The following is a 20,441-nucleotide window of genomic DNA, read 5'->3' as shown; positions in this document are numbered from 1 at the left end:
TATTAATGTAAAAAAATCAACCAACATTCACATTAGAACTGTACTCATTTTTCAGTTGCAACTATAAGTTAGTTATGGATACAGATTTCAGGAAAAATATCAACAAAAGCACTCTGTGAGAATCAAATGGCTGTATGGTCATTTACAACAGAGCATTACATACAGACATCCTTCCTATTCTTGTGCTTTGCAAATATGGTGTTTTTCACAAATCAAAGGTTTGCAGCAAGCAAGTCTACTGGTGCCATTTTCCCAATAGCAGGTGCTCACCATGTGTCTTGGTGTCACATTTTAGTAATTCTCCCAAGGCTCATACTTTTTCATTATTATTTTATCTGCGATGGTGATCTATGATCAGTGATCTTTGATGTCACTATTGTCATTGTTTTGGGCACCAGGACCTGCACGTAGATAAGATGGCGAACTTAATCCATAAATATTGTATGCCCTGGCTGCTCTAGTGACCGGCTGTTCCCCCATCTCTCTCCCTTTCCTCAGGCCTCTCTATTTCCTGAGACACAATGATATTGAAATTAGTCCAATTGGTAGTCCTTCAATGTTGTTTAAGTGTTCAAGTGAAAGAAAAAACATTCCTTTCACTTAAACATCTCTCACTTTAAATCAAAAGCTAGAGATGATTGAGCTAAGTGAGGAAGGCATGTCAAAAGCTGAGACAGGCTGAAAGTTAAGCCTCTTGCACCAGTTAGCCAAGTTGTGAATGCAACAAAAAAGTTCCTGAAGGAAATTAAAAGTGCTACTCCAGTGAACAAATGAATGTTAAGAAAGCAAAACAGTCTTATTGCTGATACGGAGAAACAGTGGTTTGGATAGAAGATCAAACCAGCCACAATGTTTCCTTAAGCCAAAGCCCAATCCAGAGCAAGGCAATAACTCTCTTCAATTATATGAAAGCTAAGAGGTGAGGAAGCTGCAGGAGAAAAGTTGGAAGCTAGCACAGTTTCCTTAAACTCATGAGGTTTAAGGAAGCAAACCATCTCCAGAACATAGAAGTACAAGGTGAAGCAGCAAGTCCTGATAGAGAGGCTGTAGCAAGTTATCCAGAAGATCTAGCCAAGATCATTGATGAAGGTGACCACCCTAAACAACAGGTCTTCACTGTAAAGGACCAGCTTTCTACTGGAAGAAGATGCCATCTAGGATTTTCACAGCTAGAGAGAAGTCAATACCTGGCTTCAAAGCTTCAAAAGACAGGCTGACTCTCTTGCCAGGGGCTAATGTAGCTGGTGACTCTAAGTTTAAGCAAATGCTCATTGGCCATTCTGAAAATCCCAGGCTCCTTAAGAATGATGCTAAATCTACTCTGGCTGTGCTCTATACATGGGACAACAAAGCCTGGATGACAGCACATCTGTTGACAGCATGGTTTACTAAATATTTTAAGCCTGCTGTTGAGACCTACTGCTCAGAAAAAAAAAAAAAAAAAGATTATTTTCAATGTATTACTGCTTATCCACAATACACATGGTCACCAAAGGGCTCTGATGGAGATGTACAAGGAGATTCATGTTTGTTTTCATGCCAGCTAACACAACATCCATTCTGGAGCCTATGAATCAAGGAGTAATTTCAACCTTCAAGTCTTATTATTTAGGAAATACATTTTGTAAGACTATGGCTGCTGTAGATACTGATTCCTCTGATGGATTTGGGCAACATAAATTGAAAACCTTCTGGAAAGCATTCACTATTCTAGAAGCCATTAAGAACCTCTGTGATCCGTGGAAGAAAGTCAAAATACCAACATCAACAGGAGTTTGGAAGAAGTAAATTCTAACCCTCATGGATGACTTTCAGAGGTTCAAGATGTTAATGGAGGAAGAAACTGCAGATGTGGTGAATATAACAAGAAAACTAGAATTAGAAGTAGAGCCTGAAAATGTGACTGAACTGCTGTAATTTCATGATAAAACTTGAACAAATGAAAAGTTGCTACTTAGGATGGATGAGCCAAGAAGGTGGTTTGTTGAAATGGAAGCTACTCCTGGTGAAGATACTGTGAACATTGTTGAAATGACAATAAAGGGTTTAGAATATCCCATAAACTTAAGTTGATAAAGCAGTGGCAGTGTTTGAGAGGATTGACTCCAATTTTAAAAGTTTTACTGCAGGTAAAATGCTATCAAACAGCACTGCATGTTACAGGGAAATCTTTCATGAAAGGAAGAGTTAATTGATGTGGCAAACTTCATTGTTGTCATATTTTAAGAAATTGCCACAGCCACACACACCTTCAGCAACCATCACCCTCATCAGTCAGCAGCCCTCAACAAGGTGAGTCCCTCCATCACCAAAAAGATGATGACTCACTGAAGGCTCAGATGACAGTAACATTTTTTAGCAATAAAGTCTTTTTAAATTAAAGTATGTACACTGTTTTTTAGACATATGATGCTGCACACTTAACAGACTACAATATAGTGTAAACATAATTTTATATGCACCGAGAAGCCAAAAAGTTCATGTGACTCACTTTGTTGAAACATTTACTTTATTGCATGGGTCTGGAGCTGAACCTGAACTGTCTTTGAGGCATGTCTGTATTTAACATTATTTGTGAATTATGTGCTGCACATCTTTTATGTCAGTAAAATTTATAATTAACATCTATTAAATCAGTTGTCAGGAAGAAATTTTTAATAAACATAATAAACTAGCTCTCTGGAAAAACTACATCTCCATGCACATTTGCTAATATTCACCAGCATTCCACTGTTCTAAGTTATACCACCTTGCCTCCCCAGCGGAAAGGGAGAGCAGTCATGCTTCTCTCTGTCAAGTTAATTAATACCAACCTCCATCAAGCATAGTATATTTATTTTAGGCAAACTATGTTATTTTCATTTGGCCTATTCCCTGATTTTCTTCTAAGTCCTTGAAATACATCACTGCTTATTTTCAGCCCAAATTATGCAAGTATGTAAGACTTCCTCTAACTCTGTAAATAGTAATTTTCTGACTTTGCCTTTTCCTTCAACACACTGATTCATCGATTCTAGGATGCATATTTTTTCACATCTTAACATCTCTGAAATCGAGAAGCCTCTTCCAGCCGCTGTTGGCCAGGCAGCAGCTGTGTCACTGCCTTCCCATGTGTGAACTTGGCCGTAGCTATTATATGGCATCACCATCGATGAGTTTGATTGCTGCTTAAAATGTCTTAAATGATTGCTCATTGCAACAAAAGGTTACTGTAGTCACAGAAGGCAGGGAAATGCAGCAGCAGGGGGAAATTTCACTTTGGAGGAATGGCTAAAATTCCAAATTGTTTTGTACAGACCAAAAAAGAGTTATATAGGACCTAAGAAAGGAAGAGGCCCATACTTAGATGAACTTGTGTTCCATTTGCTACTGAAATACATGCAAAAGCAATGTCTATGATAAGCCAAGGCAATGGAAGGTAGGAAAATCTGCCAAATTCCTTGAAATAAATCAAAGAAATCTCAAGGCAGCAAGAAGCTGATATATAATCAATTCATGCATTGCCCAGGACCATCATTAAGACATTGCTTCATACTTAATTTACAGCATTTTTCCCCCCCTTAATGGTTTATAGAATAACGATGCATTTAATGGTAAGTGGTATGTAAGATTTGCTTAAATCTAACAGCTAGTTTTATTTTCCTCTTTTAGGCACCATTTTATATACCATGCATATGTATACACACAGTATATATGTATATATACATTGCAGGATATATAAAATATCTTGTATGTTGCAGTGCTTTGCTCTAGAAATGCGACAGCTACTTTGAAACTAAAAGAATTCCTCCATATATAATCTATCCTAATTCCATCACACCTGTCTGCAGTTTTACTTCCCTAAGAATGTAAGATCCAACTCTTTTTTTTCTGAGATGGAGTCTTGCTCTGTCACCCAGGCTGGACGGCAGTGGCACGATCTCAGCTCACTGAAACCTCTGCCTCCCGGGTTCAAGCGATTCTCGTGCCTCAGCCTCCCGAGTAGCTGGGGTTACATAGGTCCACCACCATGCCTGGCTGATTTTTGTATTTTTAGTAAAGACAGGATTTCACCATGTTGCCCAAGCTGGTCTTGAACTCCTGACCTCAGGTGAACCACCCACCTTGGCCTCCTAAAGTGCTGGGATTACAGGCATGAGCCACTGCTCCAAGATGCAACTCTTTTAAAATTAACTTTTAGAGTGAAGTATACATACAAAAAATCCCAACACTATAAATATACAGTTTGATGAATTATCACTAGGTGAGCAGCACCCATGTTATGAAGTAGAACATTAACAGCATTTCAGAAACCTTCCGTGGGTCCCTCAGAGTCACCAACTCCACCCTGATCCTCAAAGATAATCACTTTTCTGAACTCCAATTCCATAGATTAGTTTTGCCCATTTTAAAGCTTTATATGTCAATAGAATCATATAGTATATATTATTTTACTTTGGCTTATTTCACTCAATAATATGTTTGTGAAATTTTTTGAAGTTATTGTGTGTAGCTTTAGCTTACCTGTTTTCATTGCTGGGTGTTATTTTATTTCATGAATGTACCACAATTCCTTTATCTCTTCTGCTGTTGATAGATATTTGAGTTGTTTCCACTTCAGGCCTATTTTGAATAGTGGTGCTATAAACAATCTTGAATCCTCTGCATGTGCCCATAGTCCTCTGCCCCTCTTGGCTTCTCTCATCACTTCTGTCTACATGTCTTATCCCCCTACTAGATGGGAAGCTCCTTGAGGGCAAGATTCATCTTGGATTCAATTTGTATTTTCCATGCTAGGGAACCAATTATTGTGTTGAAAACTGGTAAAAACAGGGAAAGATTCAAGCATTTATCCAGGCTTTTCAGTGGGAACTAGAAATATGGATAACCAAATAGCTAATGAGAAGTGTCCCTTTGTGGAAATATTTTAGCTAATAAATAAAAAAGGAATAATAGGATTAAAATATCACCACTTCATATACCCTAAGCAACAGTCCCCTACCTTTTTGGCACCAGGGACTGATTTCATGGAAGGCAATTTTGCCACAGACAGGGCAGGGTATGGTTTCAGAATGATTCAAGTGCATTACATTTATTGTGAGTTTTATTTCTATTATTATTACTTTGTAATATATAACGAAATAATTATACAAATCACCGTAATGTAGAATTAGTGGGAGCCATGAGCTGGTTTCCCTGCAACTAGATGGTCCCATCTGCGGGTGATGAAAGACAGTGAAAGATCATCAGGCATTAGATTCTCATAAGGAGTGTGCAACCTAGATCTCTCACATGCGGAGTTCACAATAGGGTTTGCACTTCTATGAGAATGTATGTAATGCTGCGGCTGATCTAACAGCAGGTGGAGTTCAGGCAGTAATGTGCACAATGGGGAGCAGCTGTAAATACAGATGACGCTTCACTCACTCGCCAGCTGCTCACCTCCTGCTGTGCAGTCCAGTTCCTAGCAGGCCACAGACAGGTACCAGTCCATGGCCCAGGGGTTGGGACCCCTGCCCTCAAGAATGAATAATAGATTGAACATGCTGGCTGACATCTCAAAAGGAGAGACAACCATATATTTTGTGCCTGTCTGAAAAGTCCTGCCCTCCTCCATTAAATATGAACTTAAAAGAATTAGAGGGTATGGAGGACTATTTTAAATAACAACACAGGGGCACGCCATCAGCAAGATCCTGATGGGACAAATGACATGGTTTCCTCAACATACACATTGCAAGGGAAAGGAGAGAGAGGAAGGAAGGCAAGAAGCTACAAGTTAAAAGAAATTTGAGGGACATAGAAATCAATTGCAATATATTTACCTTATTTGGGTGTTGATTCAAACAAACTAAAAATAAACAAACATGCAAACCTAATCTGAGTGAATACTTGCTATTAAGCGATTATTGTTAATTTTTTTTTCTTTTTTTCAAGACAGAGTTTCACTCTTGTTGCCCAGGCTAGAGTGCAATGGTGCAATCTCAGCTCACCGCAACCTCCATCTCCCAGGTTCAAGCGATTCTCCTGCCTCAGCCTCCCGAGTAGCTGAGATTATAGGCATGCGCCACCATGCCTGGCTAATTTTGTATTTTTAGCAAAGACAGGGTTTCTCCATGTTGGTCAGGCTGGTCTCGAACTCCCAACCTCAGGGGATCCACCTGCCTCGACCTCCCAAAGTGCCGGGTTTACAGGCTGAGCCACCACACCCGGCCGATGGTTAATGTTTAAGGTATGATGATGTTATGATTATGTTCTTATAGTTGTGAGTTCTTATCTTTTGGAGAATCAGGGTAACATATTTACAGGTGAGATGATTTAAAGCCATGGGGAGGGAGGCATATGGTATATAGATGAAAAAAAATGGAACTGAGTTGATAATTGTACTTGGGTCATGAGTCCATCAAACTTCATTATATATTTTCTCTACTTTGTATATGTTTGAGATGTTCCCTAATACATTTTTAATACAAAAAAGTCTCTTCCATGGTGCCTATATCAGTACTTTACAAATAGTAGTTACTCAAAAAATATGTATTGAATGATGGAAATGTCTGACAGCAGCCTTAGCAAAAGGGCCATCTTGGCTCCAACACACATTTTAGAGCTGATTTTTCACTCAGCATCTTTCATACTTACAGTTTCTGCTCTTTCCACACCCACTTTTGAGAATTCCCTAAACCCCTAATCCCCTGTCACTGGACAGGCCTAGCCAGCTGATCAGAGCTGAGTGCAGCTGTGTTGACAACCAATTCCCAGACAGGTGGGGCCCATCGGATTCTCTCAGGGAGAGAACAAGGCTTGGTCAGACACGAATGGGCTCTGCAAATGCAAGGATTTGTCCGGCAGGAGCAAGAGTCTGTACCATACCTTTTGCATGAAAAGGTGTTCAGTTCACCCATAATAAGGGAAATGCACTTGAAACTACACTGAGATACCATTCCTCATCCATAAGATTAGCACCAATTTGAAAGCTTAGCAACATATGTGATTGGCAAGGTCGTGGGGATACAGGCACTCTTCTACATTGCTGGTAAAAACTAGTACACTATGCAGAGGAAGTTGGCCATATCTAACAGAACTGATAGTTGGCCCAGCAATCCCACTTTTAGGATTTAAATTCAAGAGACCCCTCCAATAATACAAAACTACATAGGCACAAAGTTATTTACTGCAGCCTTATGTATAACTGCGAATTACTGGAAACCACTTAAATGCCCCAAAGTAGGAGACTGGTTGAATAAACTACAGTACAGTCACACACAGAGCACTACGCAGCTGTAGAAAGAATGGAGATGATCGCTACAAATTGAATGCTAAATGCAAAAGAGCATATATAGTACACCAATTTTGTGTAAAAAAACAAAAGAGGAAATGAGAAAACAAACACATATCTGCTTATTAGTTACAAAAAGACACAGGCAAAGTGAACCAGAAACCAGTGACATGGGTTACCTGCTGGGATGGGGAGCAGACAAAGCAGAGGCCGTAGTGGGCGGGAAACCAGATCCACGCAAAACAACCTGCAAAAGTCCTGCTTTGTAACTTTGGTGTTTCCTTGGTGTAAATACTCCCACTGTATTCAAGCTACCTACAGAGGTGTACAGTGCCTGGATATGCCACAATGTATTGATCCAATCACCTGTTAATGAACATTTGAGTTGTTCATAATTTTTTACTATTATGAATAAAGTGGCTGTGAACACTCATGTACAAGTCTTTGTGTGGACATATATTTTCATTGCTCTTAGGTTGATATGTAGGATTACGATTTCTAGGTCACATGGTAAGTATAAAAGCTTTCTAAGTGTAGCTATAAAAAATTGTTAATTTTTTTCAAAGTGGCTCCAACAGCAGTTGGTGAGCGTTTTAGTCATCTGCATCTTTGTCCATGTTTTTAATTGTCATTCTTTGAATGTTAGCCATTCTGGTGAGTGTGTAGAGGTATATCATTGTGATTTTATTATGAATTTCCTGATGATTAATAATATTGACATGTTTTTATGTGCTTACTGACCGAGAGCATATCTTCGTTTATGAATCAGGGCTCCTTGGAGAAATTACTGATTCCAGAGCTGAAGCAGGAAGGTACAAGATGAGCCTGGAATGCCTTAGTATGCCGGAGAGTGAGTAAGTGCTTTTAAAATATGATGAGCATATGTAATAAAAGACACAGCAATCAGCTTTATGAGATTTCCCCTGGCAAAATCTGGGCCATAAAAATTTAAACATCAAAATAGTTAAGGAGAGTCATAACCCATTGAATAAAATAAAAATCCACGAGTCCATAGTAATAAGAAACGGATAAGTGATAGACACTGACAGATAAATACGGAAAAAGTGACTTTAAAAAGTAACCATTTCACAATTGCCATAGTAAAAATGGATTTAGGAAAGAGCCATCAATGCATTGAAATCAAGGCAGATATGGGGGGAGGTTTGATGAACAACACAACCTTTACATAGTCTCAAAATATCCATTCACAAGTGAGTTATTAGTTACAAAGGAAACAGTAAATACATAATGTAGAAACTAAGCAATGCGTTATCACCAATAAGGGACAAATGAATATCACACACTGTCAGATGTGATTTCCCAAGGAAAAATATATAACTTTATACATTGTTCTAGCCAAATATGTATAACCTATGCCTAATCACAAGGACACATCAGAGAAACTCAAACTGAAGGATACTCTATAAAATAACTGGTCTGTATACTTCAGAAATATTGACTTGAAAGACAAAGACAGACTGAGGTGCTCTTCCGGAAGGAAGGGAGCCGAAAATGTGGGAGAGCCAAATGCAGCGCTCCTTCCTGGGCTGGGCCCTGTTATAGCAGGGTCCCCAACCCTGTGGCCTGTTAGGAATCAGGTCACACAGCAGGAGGTGAGCTGCGGGCAAGTGAAGGTTCATCTGTATTCACAGCCACTCCCCAGAGCTTGCATTACTGCCTGAGCTCTGCCTTCTGTCAGATCAGCGGGGGCGTTAGATTCTCACAGGACCACAAACCCTGTTGTGAACTCCACATGCGAAAGATCTAGATTGCATGCTCCTTATGAAAATCTAATGCCTGATGATCTGTCACTGTCTCCCATCACCCCTAGATGGGACCATCTAGCTGCAGGAAAACAAGCTCATGGCTCCCACTAATTCTACATTATGGTGAGTTGTGTAATTGTTTCATTATATATTACAATGTAATAATAATAGAAATAAAGTACACAATAAATGTAATGAGCTTGAATCATCCCCAAACCATCCCCCACCCCCGGTCGGTAGAAAAATTGTCTTCTATGAAATCAGTCCCTGGTGCCAAAAAGGCTGGGGACCCCTGCTGTATACGGGAAGGATGGCCATGAGGGACATCATTAGGGCAATTGAAGACATTGGAATATGCACCGTAGATGAAAGTGATATGCCAATGTTAAATTTCCTGAATTTGATCACTGTGATGTGAAAATGTAAGAGAATATCCCTATTCAGTGCACACACTGAAGTATTTAGGAGTAAAGGGACATGATACATGCAACCTGCTCTCAAACTGTTTTAGAAAACTATGTGTGTGTACATATATAATATAGGTACAGTATGTATTATAGATATTGTATGTATGCATATAACACATACATATATATGGATAGAGGGAATGATAAAACAAATATGTATGATAAAAATGTTAAAAATGTGGTGAACATGAGTGTACACTCTGTTATCTATACCATTTTTGCAACTGTAAGTTTAAAATTATTTCAAATGTTTTCTAAAAATTCAGAAAATAAAGCACCATGGCAAAACAAAGCCCTGCAAGTCAAAGTTATACAGGAGCAGAAATTAGGAGCCAGAGGAGGAACTGTCAGTGGAGAAGACATTGGTGTGGATTCATCAAGGGGTGCGAAAGCCAGATGGCTCCAAGAGTGCCTGAATGTCCAGTTTCTGGGGTTACCCCAGAAGGCGCTTGGGCTCCCCCAGCTACTTTGAACAGTTTCAGCTTCTTGTGTGGTGAGAGGTGAGCACCTGGGCTGTGATAACACGGAAATGACTGTTTTGTTTTCTCACCTCTGCTATTGCACTGGACGCGGGAGTTCTGAAGCTAGCATCTGTTGAAAGATTTAAGGGGCCTGTGAACTCTAATGGGAAAAAAAATCTTTATTTTTTGTGATTACTAACTGAAAATTAGCATCTTCTTCAATTATGAGTGTAGGCAACAAACTCCAATAGGATTAGCAGTACCTATGAATTTGTCATCAATAAAACCCACAGATATTGTCATGTCACAGCACAGCTACTGCAGATGTCTTGAAATCTTTACATTCATTGCTAGTTGCAGCCAACGCATCTGGATTTGAGCAACTCTAAATGAACCTACCTGAGGGCAGACACCGTGTTGTTTAAATCTGTGTCCCTGTGTACAGGGTATGGTTCTTAGTAGGTGGTCAGAATTGTTTGCTGGAATGAATTGATTTCTGCAACTCTGCTAATACCTCACTATCTGGGAATCCAAAGATCCAAAAAAGATACAAAACAAACAAACAAACAAAAACAAAAAACAAAAAAAACACAACGTGTTGGAAATGGAAGCTATTCCATTCCTTTCTTGATTCCACAAGAGAGGCTGCCATTGGCCTCTCCCATCTGCCATGTTTCCTTTAGCTTGCTGACTCCTCCCCTCCCAATATTAGTGAGATACCTGCCACTGAAGAATACTCTTCTTTACTGTCAGTTTCAGACATCCTATTTTTCTATGACAACTGTCATTTAAAACAGGGCTCTAGGCCGGGCACGGTGGCTCATGCCTGTAATCCTAGCACTTTGGGAGGCCGAGGCGGGTAGATTGCCTGAGCTCAGGAGTTTGAGACCAGCCTGGGCAACACGTTGAAACTGTCTCTACTAAAAACAAAAAATTAGCCATGCGTGGTGGCGTGCACCTGTAATCCCAGCTACTCGGGAGGCTGAGGCAGGAGAATTGCTTGAACCCGGGAGGCGGAGGTTGCAATGAGTCAAGATCATGCCACTGCACTCCAACCTGGGCAACAGAGTGAGACTCTGTCTCCAAAAAAATAAAAATTAAAAAAATAAAACAAGGGTCTAGTTTCCCGGCTTAGGCAGCTTGTTCCCAAGCTGGGCACACATTCCTAGCAATGGCATAGCTGATTGGCACAATGATATAGCTGGACTCTCTCCCCCTATGGCAGGGGGCCCTAAGCTGGAGATACCTTGCAAGAGAAAGTCCGTAGATAAATATCTTATTATTGCAAGATAACAAAACCCTCTGGGTAAGTGTAGAGCAAAAAGCACTTGATACAATGACTTCTACTATAAACATATCAGTTATCTATTGCTGCATAATAAACCCCCCAAAATTCAGTAGCCTAAAACATCAACAATATATTATTTCATACCATGATGTGGGTAGGAAGGGCAGTTCTGCTGGTCTCTCCTGGGCCCACTCAAGGTTGCGCTCAGGGCTGGATGGTACAGAACAGCCTCACTCGTGTGTCCGGGGCCTCGGCTACGATGGCTGGAAAGTTCAGGCTGAGCAGCGTTTCGCTCCACCAGGTCTCACATCCTGGGCTGCTGCTTCTCTGCATGACGGTCTTGGGGCAGAATCCAAGAGGACCAAAGTGGGAACCACCAGGCCTCTTGATTCTGGCTTGGAAGTCTTACCATTCTGCCATGTTCTACTGGCCAAAGCACACAAAAAGGCCAGCCCAGATTCAAAGCGGGGGAGAAATAGGTGCCATCTCTTGTTGGGAAGATCAGCAAAGAATTTGTGACATTTTAAAATCCATCCCATTATGTGAAAAAGGTAGCATCCTGAAGCACTATGATAGCAACCACATAGGAAGGTGTCAGCAGAGCGATAAAGAGTAGAAAGGGAACACGCAGGAATTAAATGTTATTTTGGTTTTTGGCTCTGGGGTATCTGCGTTATTTTATTTTGTTTTGTTTTTCTAGAAAGTGAAGGTCAAGAGAAAAATCATGAGGGTGTAAATGGAGTTCAGGGGAGTCAATGAGACACAGCAGAAGGAGCTAGAGTTGCTTGTCTTGGTGAAGAGAAGCCTCGGGGGGATGGGGAACTGATTTAAGATGTCTAGAAGAGTAGCGTGTGTTATTGGATGTGTTTGTATGCTGCCAGAACTAGGACCACTGGGTGGACATTCCAGGAAAGATTTTCCTTAATTAAGAGAGAATAACCATCAGAGATGTACATAAAAGAAATGAATGCCAGCTGAGTCACCTTCCACTTGGTGTGCAGTGACAAGCAGACATCGACCACTTTCCTGAATGGAGAAGTTATTCTACATCTGGTAGGGCCTCTGAGACTCCTCCCAACCCTGAGACTCAATGATGCCATCTCCTTCTACGGTAACCTCGGGAGTCTGTGGTGTTGGGATTACCCAAATGCCAGTCCACTGGGCATCTTCCAGAGCCTCCATGCCAGCAGCTGCTCCCTGAACTCTGCAAAACCCCAAGTGCAGGCTGGGTGGCACTACCTGTACCCGTCCTTCCTGACAGCCTCTGACAGTTTTGCTCCTTCATTCTGGTTTTGTTTTGAGATTTTCTTCTTAGCTTTTCCAGGAGGAACTTGCCTTGCCCTGTCGTAAGGTAGAGTATGTTTTTTTGCACTGGTTTATGGTGGAATCACCAGCTCCTCTGCAAGGCAGCCTCCATCCTATTGCACCGGTACCTGACTCAAAGTTATGACCAGAAAGGTCACTGGTAGATTCGGTGTCGTGTGGCACCTGCACTTTTCTCTGGCTTTCCTTAAGAGTGCCCAGGGTAGGTGGGGTACAGTGGCTCATGTCTGTAATTCCAGCACTTTGGGAGGCCGAGGCAGACAGATCACCTGAGGTCAGGAGTTCGAGACCAGCCTGGCCAACATGGGGTGAAACCTTGTCTCTACTAAAAATACAAAAACTGGCCAGGTGCAGTGGCAGGTGCCCGTAGTCCCAGCTACTCGGGAGGCTGAGATGGGAGAATAGCTTGAACCCAGGAGGTGGAGCTTGCGGTGAGGTGAGATCGTGCCACTGCCCTCCAGCCTAGGTGACAGAGTGAGACCCAGTCTCAAAAAAAATGTTTCTAGAGTATTAGCCTAGAAACACATCTTGCTAAAGTCCGAAGTGAGAAAGCTCTGTTTCCCCTGATGTGGGAACACACTCCACCACCCAAACAGCATGTGGGTGTTTTTCTTTTTTCTTTTCTTTTCTTTTCTTTCTTTTTTTTTCTTTTTTGAGACGGAGTTTCACTCTGTCGCCCAGGCTGGAGTGCAATGGCACAATCTCAGCTCACCGCAAACTCCGCCTCCTGGGTTCAAGCCATTCTCCTGCCTCAGCCTCCCAAGTAGCTGGGCTTACAGGCACCTGCCACCACACCAAGCTAATTTTTTGTATTTTTAGTAGAGACGGGGTTTCTCCATGTTGGTCAGGCTGGTCTCAAACTCCCGACCTCAGGTGATCTGCCCACCTTGGCCCCCCAAAGTGCTGGGATTACAGGCATGGGCCACCTCGCCTGGCCCATGTGGGTGTTTTCTATGTGCCATTGCTTTACACATATGATCTCACTTAATCCTAACAACACAGTCGTATGAGGCAGGTACAGAGAGGAAATGGAAGCAAAGAGAAATTCGGTAACTTTCTCAGGGTCACACGGTTGCCAAGTGGCAGAACTGAATCCCAGGCAGTCTGACTCCAGAGCCTGTGGACTCGAGCCTTGCACTGTAACAGCTACTATTGATGGAGCACATAATACATGCATGGCAACATTTTAAGTGCTTTACACAAGCTCTCTAATGTAATTCTCATAGCAACAATTCTATGCCATTTGTGTTATTATCACCATTGTTACAGATGAAGAAATGAGGCTTAGAGAAGTTAAGAAATTGTACCTGGCCCAGCGCAGTGGCTCACGCCTGTATACCCAACACTTTGGGAGGCCGAGGTGGGAGGATCACCTGAGGTCAGGGGTTCAAGACCAGCCTGGCCAACACGGTGAAACCCCGTCTCTATTAAAAATACAATAAATTAGCTAGGCGTGGTGGTGGGCACCTGTAATCCCAGCTACTTGGGAAGCTGAGGCAGGAGAATCGCTTGAACCAGGCAGGAAAAGGTGGAGGTTGCAGTGAGCCAATATCTTGCCACTGCACTCCAGCCTGGGCAACAAGAGTGAAACTCTGTCTCAAAAAAAAGAAAACAAAAGAAAAAAGAAAAGAACCTGAGGACACAGACTTGTGAGCTGCACTGACGGATGAAACATGACCAGAAGCTATTTGACATGGTACGCCTCCCATAGAAGGGGAGGTCTCTCTTCCCTCCTCTTGAATCTGGGCAGGCCTCTCACTGCTCTGGCCTATAATAGAGAACAGCAGAGGGTGCTCCGTGAGTTCCCCACCTAACCTTTAGAAGGCCTGGCAGCTTGGTCTCTTGGAGCACCAACGGCTGCGTAAGAAGTCTGACTCCCGTGCTGACAGACCATGTGGGGAGGTCCTGAGCCACATGGAAGGAGACACCGGCCCCCCTGAGTGCAGCCCTCCAGCTTACCCAGCAGCACACCAGATGTGTGGGTGAAACCGTCTTAGGCTCTTCAGACCAGCTCAATTGCCAGGTGTCACTGCTGAATATCAAGTGACCTCAGGTGATGCTAGATGGACATGCTGGCCCTGTCTGAATTCCCAACCCACAAATTCATGTGCTGTAATAAAATGCTTTCCACTGTGCCTCCAGGCAGTTTGTTACAGAGCAACAGATAGTAGCAAGTTTTAATAGTAGCAAGCCTTGGAGACAAACCCAGGCTGTCTGACTCAGACACTCACGCATCAAGCACCAGGCCATTCAGATGACGTTAGCAGCCATCATCGGGCAAGAGAAAAAACATAAGCATTCCACCTGTTTTCATAGAAGCCCCTGAATTTGTTCCATACCACCAGGCAGTGACTCTGCGGCTTCTGTTCAGGGACCCTGCCGATAGCTCTTCCATCAGGGATGATAGGGGATGACCCAGACGAACCCAGGGCTGCAGGATGGAACGCATGACACCCACGAAGGTTCAGTGTCAGAGAAGAGCAGTGTCCACCACAACTGCCCAGAAGAAAAGGGAGCCAAGGTGACTGAATGATGGGCCTCCTAAGCTGAGTTCCAATAAATAACTCCTCCAGAAAGAACAGAGCCAGGTAACCAACGCTAAACGTACAGCAGGCCCCCGAGTGTCCAGGGAGACCCAGTGATGACAAGGTAAGAGCAGGAGCTGGGGACAGGCAGTCTTGAGTCTAATCCCAGTTCTGCCGATTGTCTGCTGTGCAACTTGGGAAAGTTACCTAATCTCTCTGATACCTTCTCCCACTTAACAGTGAGAGATAAAATATAGAGATAAAATCATATAGTCTGCGTGACACACTGTTGGCATATAGTAGACACTCAATGAATGTTAGTTTCCCTTGATCCTTACCCAGGGATTCCAAATATCATTGAGTTCTTTTTATTCCTCAAACATTTCACAGTTTCTGATCATTTAGCATTTGTCATATTTAAAAGGGAGTAGGGAAGAGGTGGAGAGAAAAGGAACAAAAGTGAAATCGGAATGCTGTCCCCCTTTGGTGACTAACCAAGGCAACTTACCGCCCACTGACAGTAAGGAGCTGGGTCTCAGACCTCGATCTGACTGCCTGAGCCAAGCCTCTGAGCCTCACCACCTCTGCCCAGCCACCTCTGGAGAGAGTGGCAAGGTGGGCTGTCGCTGGAGGGCTCAGAGCCTGCTGGTGCCCAGGCAGCTCATCCCTCCCTAAGCACAGTTTCCCTAGACCTGCTGCAGGCCACCGAAGTGTGGACTGTCTTGATGGCGATGTCCACTCTCTGATTGCCTTGTCTGCCTGTTTGTCGTGCCTGTGCGGAGTTGTCAGGACTCCTAGGGACAGAGAACAGATTGTGGGACTCCCTCAGTTCAGCTGCCGGGAAGCACTACCCAACAAGGGGTGTAGGCCTGTGCTGCTGCAGCTGATAGAAAAGGACTGCTGTGGATTTCACCATCTGTCAGCCGGCAGGGAGGAGGAGGGCCACCTGGGGAGCTCGTTCATGCTCAGTCTTTTGTTTTGTTTTGTTTTTCTTGTTGTTGTTGTTGTTTTCTTTTTGGAGACAGAGTCTCTCTCTGTCACCCAGGCTGGAGTGCAGTGGTGTGATCTCAGGTCACTGCAACCTCCGCCTCCCGGGTTCAAGTGATTCTCTTGCCTTGGCCTCCCAAGTAGCTGGGACTACAGGCGCCCGCCACCACACCCAGCTAATTTTTGTATTTTTAGTAGAGACAGGGTTTCACCATGTTGGCCAGGCTGGTCTTGAACTCCTGACGTCGTGATCCGCCTACCTCAGCCTCCCAAAGTGCTGGGATTACAGGCATGAGCCACTATGCCCAGCTTCATGCTCAGTCTTTTTAAGAGCAAGAACTTGGGAGTGGCTCACCACATCCACCTACGCACTGCTGGTCAGAGTTAAGTCAATAGACACACCTAGCTGCAAATAGGCTAACAAATGTAAGTTTACCTGGCTGACCTCATACTCAGCTAAAACTCTGCAATTTTAGATGGTTGGGGGACAAGTAGTCTCCACCTCCTCACTTCACCCTTTCAACTCATGCCTAAGATAATAGCATAAATATGTAAAATTTTGCCAGGAAAAATCCCAACAAAGTGATGAATGCAGGGCAGTACATTAAAAATATAAAGAACAGCAACTTGTAGTGTCAGAGAGCAAGGAAGTGCTCAGAAAATGAAAGGATCTCTAGAGACACAGGAACCAGCTTGAAATAGCTCTCAGTGGTCACCACTGGGATAATGCTGAGCAACAAAATAAGTAGTATATACTGGATTACAACCCAAAGTATGCAATATACATAAGTCCATATTGGTGTAAATTGATTCAATAAATAGATGAGCACAAGAAACAGATCATCCTTACAGAAGAATTCCAAATAATATAAGTAGATAAATTCATCTCAGGAAGTGGAGGTTAATTCTTGCCTCCACTTGAGTGTGGGCTGGACTTATTCACTCACATTCCAAGAATACAGTAATGAAAGGAAAAAAATAGTAACTTTATGGTGGAGACACTTGGCAAACGCTGTCTAAACAAATCAGTCCAGGTTAACCTCACCAGTGATAAGTGATGTTAATATCATATCCCCCTGATACGATGTGATGTGAGGGCCCTTCGCCTCTGTTGTATTCCTCCCCAACACCAAAAGTATTGGTGAGATATTTTTTAAGACTCTCTCAATATCGGTTTTTCTGGTGTTTTGCTCACTCACTATTAGAATAATAAGTATGTTATTCACTCACTATTAGAAGAATAAGTATATATACTTATATATATATATATACACATATATATAGTGTGTATATACACTTATATATGTATATGAAGATAATCCGCGTCCAGATTCTGTACCTTTGTTTCAGGGCCTTTGACGCTTTTCTGACTGGAAAAGACTTTCGGTTGTAACCTACTACATGCACATGTATATATCTGCAACAGAAATGTCCCCAGACAATCCCCACTGTATCACTCCTGGTGCACAATGATGTTTCTTTTCTATTCTATTCTGTTTCGTTTGTTTTAGTGCTGGTCTCACCTGCCGATGAGCCTCTCCCTGGGACTCTGCCCCACGTGGCCTCATCTCCACCAAGCCCCACACACTGCCAAGACCCAGGGCTTCCGTGCTGGGACCCTCATTACCCAGAGATGGGATCCTTATTTGTGTCTCCACCCAGACACCACCCCCCGAAAGGCCTCCCCTGCCTACCCTGGCTAAACGCACACACCTCACCTATAACCCCATCATTCTCCGTCCCCTTACCCTCTTTCTGTGTCTTTGTGGCACTGATCACAGCCTGCTCTTATGTCACATACACGTGCCATGTGTTCGCTTACTGGCTTTTCCCTGTCTAGAAAGTCAGCGGCATGAAACCAGGACTGTTATCTGTTTGGCTCCCTGCTGTGTCCTACTGCCTGGTGCACAGCAGCCACGAAATAAATAGCACTTCATTGTAGAATTCTCCAAGCTTCTAGATACAAGTCAAGAAAACATGACTTGACTAAACCTGGGACTTCCTTCCTTTTCCCTCCTAAGGATGGGCTCAGCCCTGGCTTCCCTGGCTGCTTACATGACAGCTCTGTTCTCTGCTGCCTGCACCATCCCCGCCCCACCAGTGTGTGTGCAGCTTTTATGGAATAATCAGCCTCTCTGCTTGTGTGTGGCTATTCCTGCAGCCTTCTTGGCAACCTTTTTTGTTTTTTTACCTTCCAGCAAGAATAAGCGAGGAAAGAAGAGTGGAGGAGGAGGAAGAGGAAGAGGAGGAGGGAGAAGGGGAGGAGAAAGACAAGGCTCTGGTTTTCCCCAGCACCATTTCTCTTGCACCGAAGAACTGTCACTCTTGGCCTTCAGGCTTCTACAAGCTCACCCAGTCCATATCCCTGACTTTGACATGCTCTGCCAGTGTCTAAATAATTTCTGCATAAAATGACTTAGGGGTTCTCTTTGGCTACATTCTGTAGCTCAGTGTTTTCTGACTGGGTACAGATTGCTCCTACCTCTTAAAAGCTGTACTTTTCTCCCCCTTTGGACCACTGTGGAGGGAAAGTTACTGTTAATTTACTAATAATTATGGGCTCTAAAAGGGGGATTCAATTGTTAAGTAGAAAAAAAGAGGAATATAGCAGTGTGAGCAACATACACAGAATATTAATGCTTGTGTCAAAGGAGAAGGTGGAGAATATTATTTAGTTTTTGACTGGAAATACATAAAATGCACAGAAAATGTACAAACGAAATGATAGCATTGTTTCCCTCTGGAGAGTTCCTTGAAAGCAGAAAAACTTTATCGTTAGCTATTCTAAGCATTTAATCACCAACTAATTTGTCCATGCGGGTGGACAAGGAGGTAAATTCAAGTTGTGTTGAAGAAAAGAAAGCAGTTTGTCTCTAGGTGCTTTGTCTGCTTATGGAAGGTGAGGACTGTGATATCATCTAGGGTGAAACTGCGGTGAAGTAGATGGAGGAAATGGATCTTTGATATTAAGGGCCATTTTAAGAACTTTATAAGCCCCAGAGACTCCTAGTTTTATTATATCAAATATATCAAAACACACTCATATCCTATATTAAATATAATATGCCCTGTAATTTTTTTTTTTTTTTTTTTTTTTTTTTTTTTTGAGACAAGGTCTCACTCTGTCACCCAGCCTGGAGTGCAGCGGCACCATCACGGCTCACTGCAGCCTCTACCTCCTGGGCTCAGCGATCCTCCCACCTCAGCCTCCTGAGTAGATGGGACTACAGCTACTCAGGAGGCTGAGTAGAGACAAGGTCCCACCATGTTGCCCAGGCTGGTCTTGAATTCCTGCGCTCAAGCGATCCACTATGCCCTGGCCTCCCAAAAGTGTGCTGGGTTTATGGGTGTGAGCCACCGTGCCTGGCCCTGACCTGTAAGTTTGAAAGGAACTTTATAATTTTGCTTTGGAAATTATTTGGCAATGAGTAATATTTAATTTACAATTGGGTAAGATTACTCACAAGTCACCATCTCTACCCAGGAATTCTAAGTGAGAAATTCGAAACCACAAAATTTTTTTCTAATGGAATAAATGTTTATAAGTACTAAATTTAGCAATTAATGAAGTTGACATAATGTTATATTTTACTGATATCTAATTAAACATTTATCAATTTTGTTTTACTGGGCTGCTTGTTTGTTTGTTTTTGGCATTTGGACCCAGTAACTTCTTTTTGGGTCCACAAGATAAAATGGCCCTATTGAAATGTGTTCCCCACCTGTTCTTCTGGAATCTCTACCCCAGGGTAAATGGGACTTTATTACCCTTCTGCCTCCCTCCAACCCCCCAGCCCCTCCCCAACTTTATCCAGTCAACTCTCTTCAGAAGTTCCTCATGCTCAACTTTTTCCTCTTTTATTCTTTACCCTTCTTCCTTTTCTCATCTTTCTTTGGCACCCAAAACGTTTCTGATAACACCTCGGCTCTTGGCGCTCTGAGTTCTATGAATGTGCTAATGCCCTCAATGGTTAATGACTCGCAGTCCAGGCAACTTGTTTATGTCTTTTCATAGTTCATTTTAATTGGGCCTTTTTAGAGATACAACACTTGAATTCAAAGGGCTCTCTTTAAGGATGTGAATTTAGGGCTTCGTTGTGGGAGATATTTCTAGGGAGGTGCAAAATCCTTTGGGAGTAAATTCCAACAACAAAAAAAATCGTCTTCCCCTGGGAGCTCACAAATGAGCTGGGGAGGTAACATGTAGTGCATAACCAGGACATAAGGCAGACGGCGCCATGAGCGACGCGTAGAGGGCGGGCTGTGGGGGCTTACAGCAGAGAGCTTGATTTCAGCTGCGGGAATCAGAGGAGGTTTCCTGGAGGAGGTGACATTTGAGTTGGACCCTAAAGGGTGAGTGGTTTGGAGC

The 20,441-nt window shown here is 42.8% G+C and overlaps 1 long non-coding RNA gene across 1 annotated transcript; it reads left to right on the top strand.

Moving 5' to 3' along the window:
* The first annotated feature begins 8,023 nt into the window (after nt 1-8,023).
* Nucleotides 8,024-10,451, top strand: LOC135966237 (uncharacterized). Its single transcript, XR_010579398.2, has 3 exons — nt 8,024-8,109; nt 9,087-9,144; nt 9,755-10,451. It is a non-coding gene; the product is annotated as an uncharacterized lncRNA (long non-coding RNA).
* The last annotated feature ends 9,990 nt before the right edge of the window (nt 10,452-20,441 follow it).

The sequence above is a fragment of the Macaca fascicularis genome, chromosome 11 (assembly GCF_037993035.2).
Source record: "Macaca fascicularis isolate 582-1 chromosome 11, T2T-MFA8v1.1".
In the NCBI taxonomy this organism is placed as follows: domain Eukaryota; kingdom Metazoa; phylum Chordata; class Mammalia; order Primates; family Cercopithecidae; genus Macaca; species Macaca fascicularis.
This window is presented reverse-complemented; position numbering and strand designations above follow the sequence as displayed.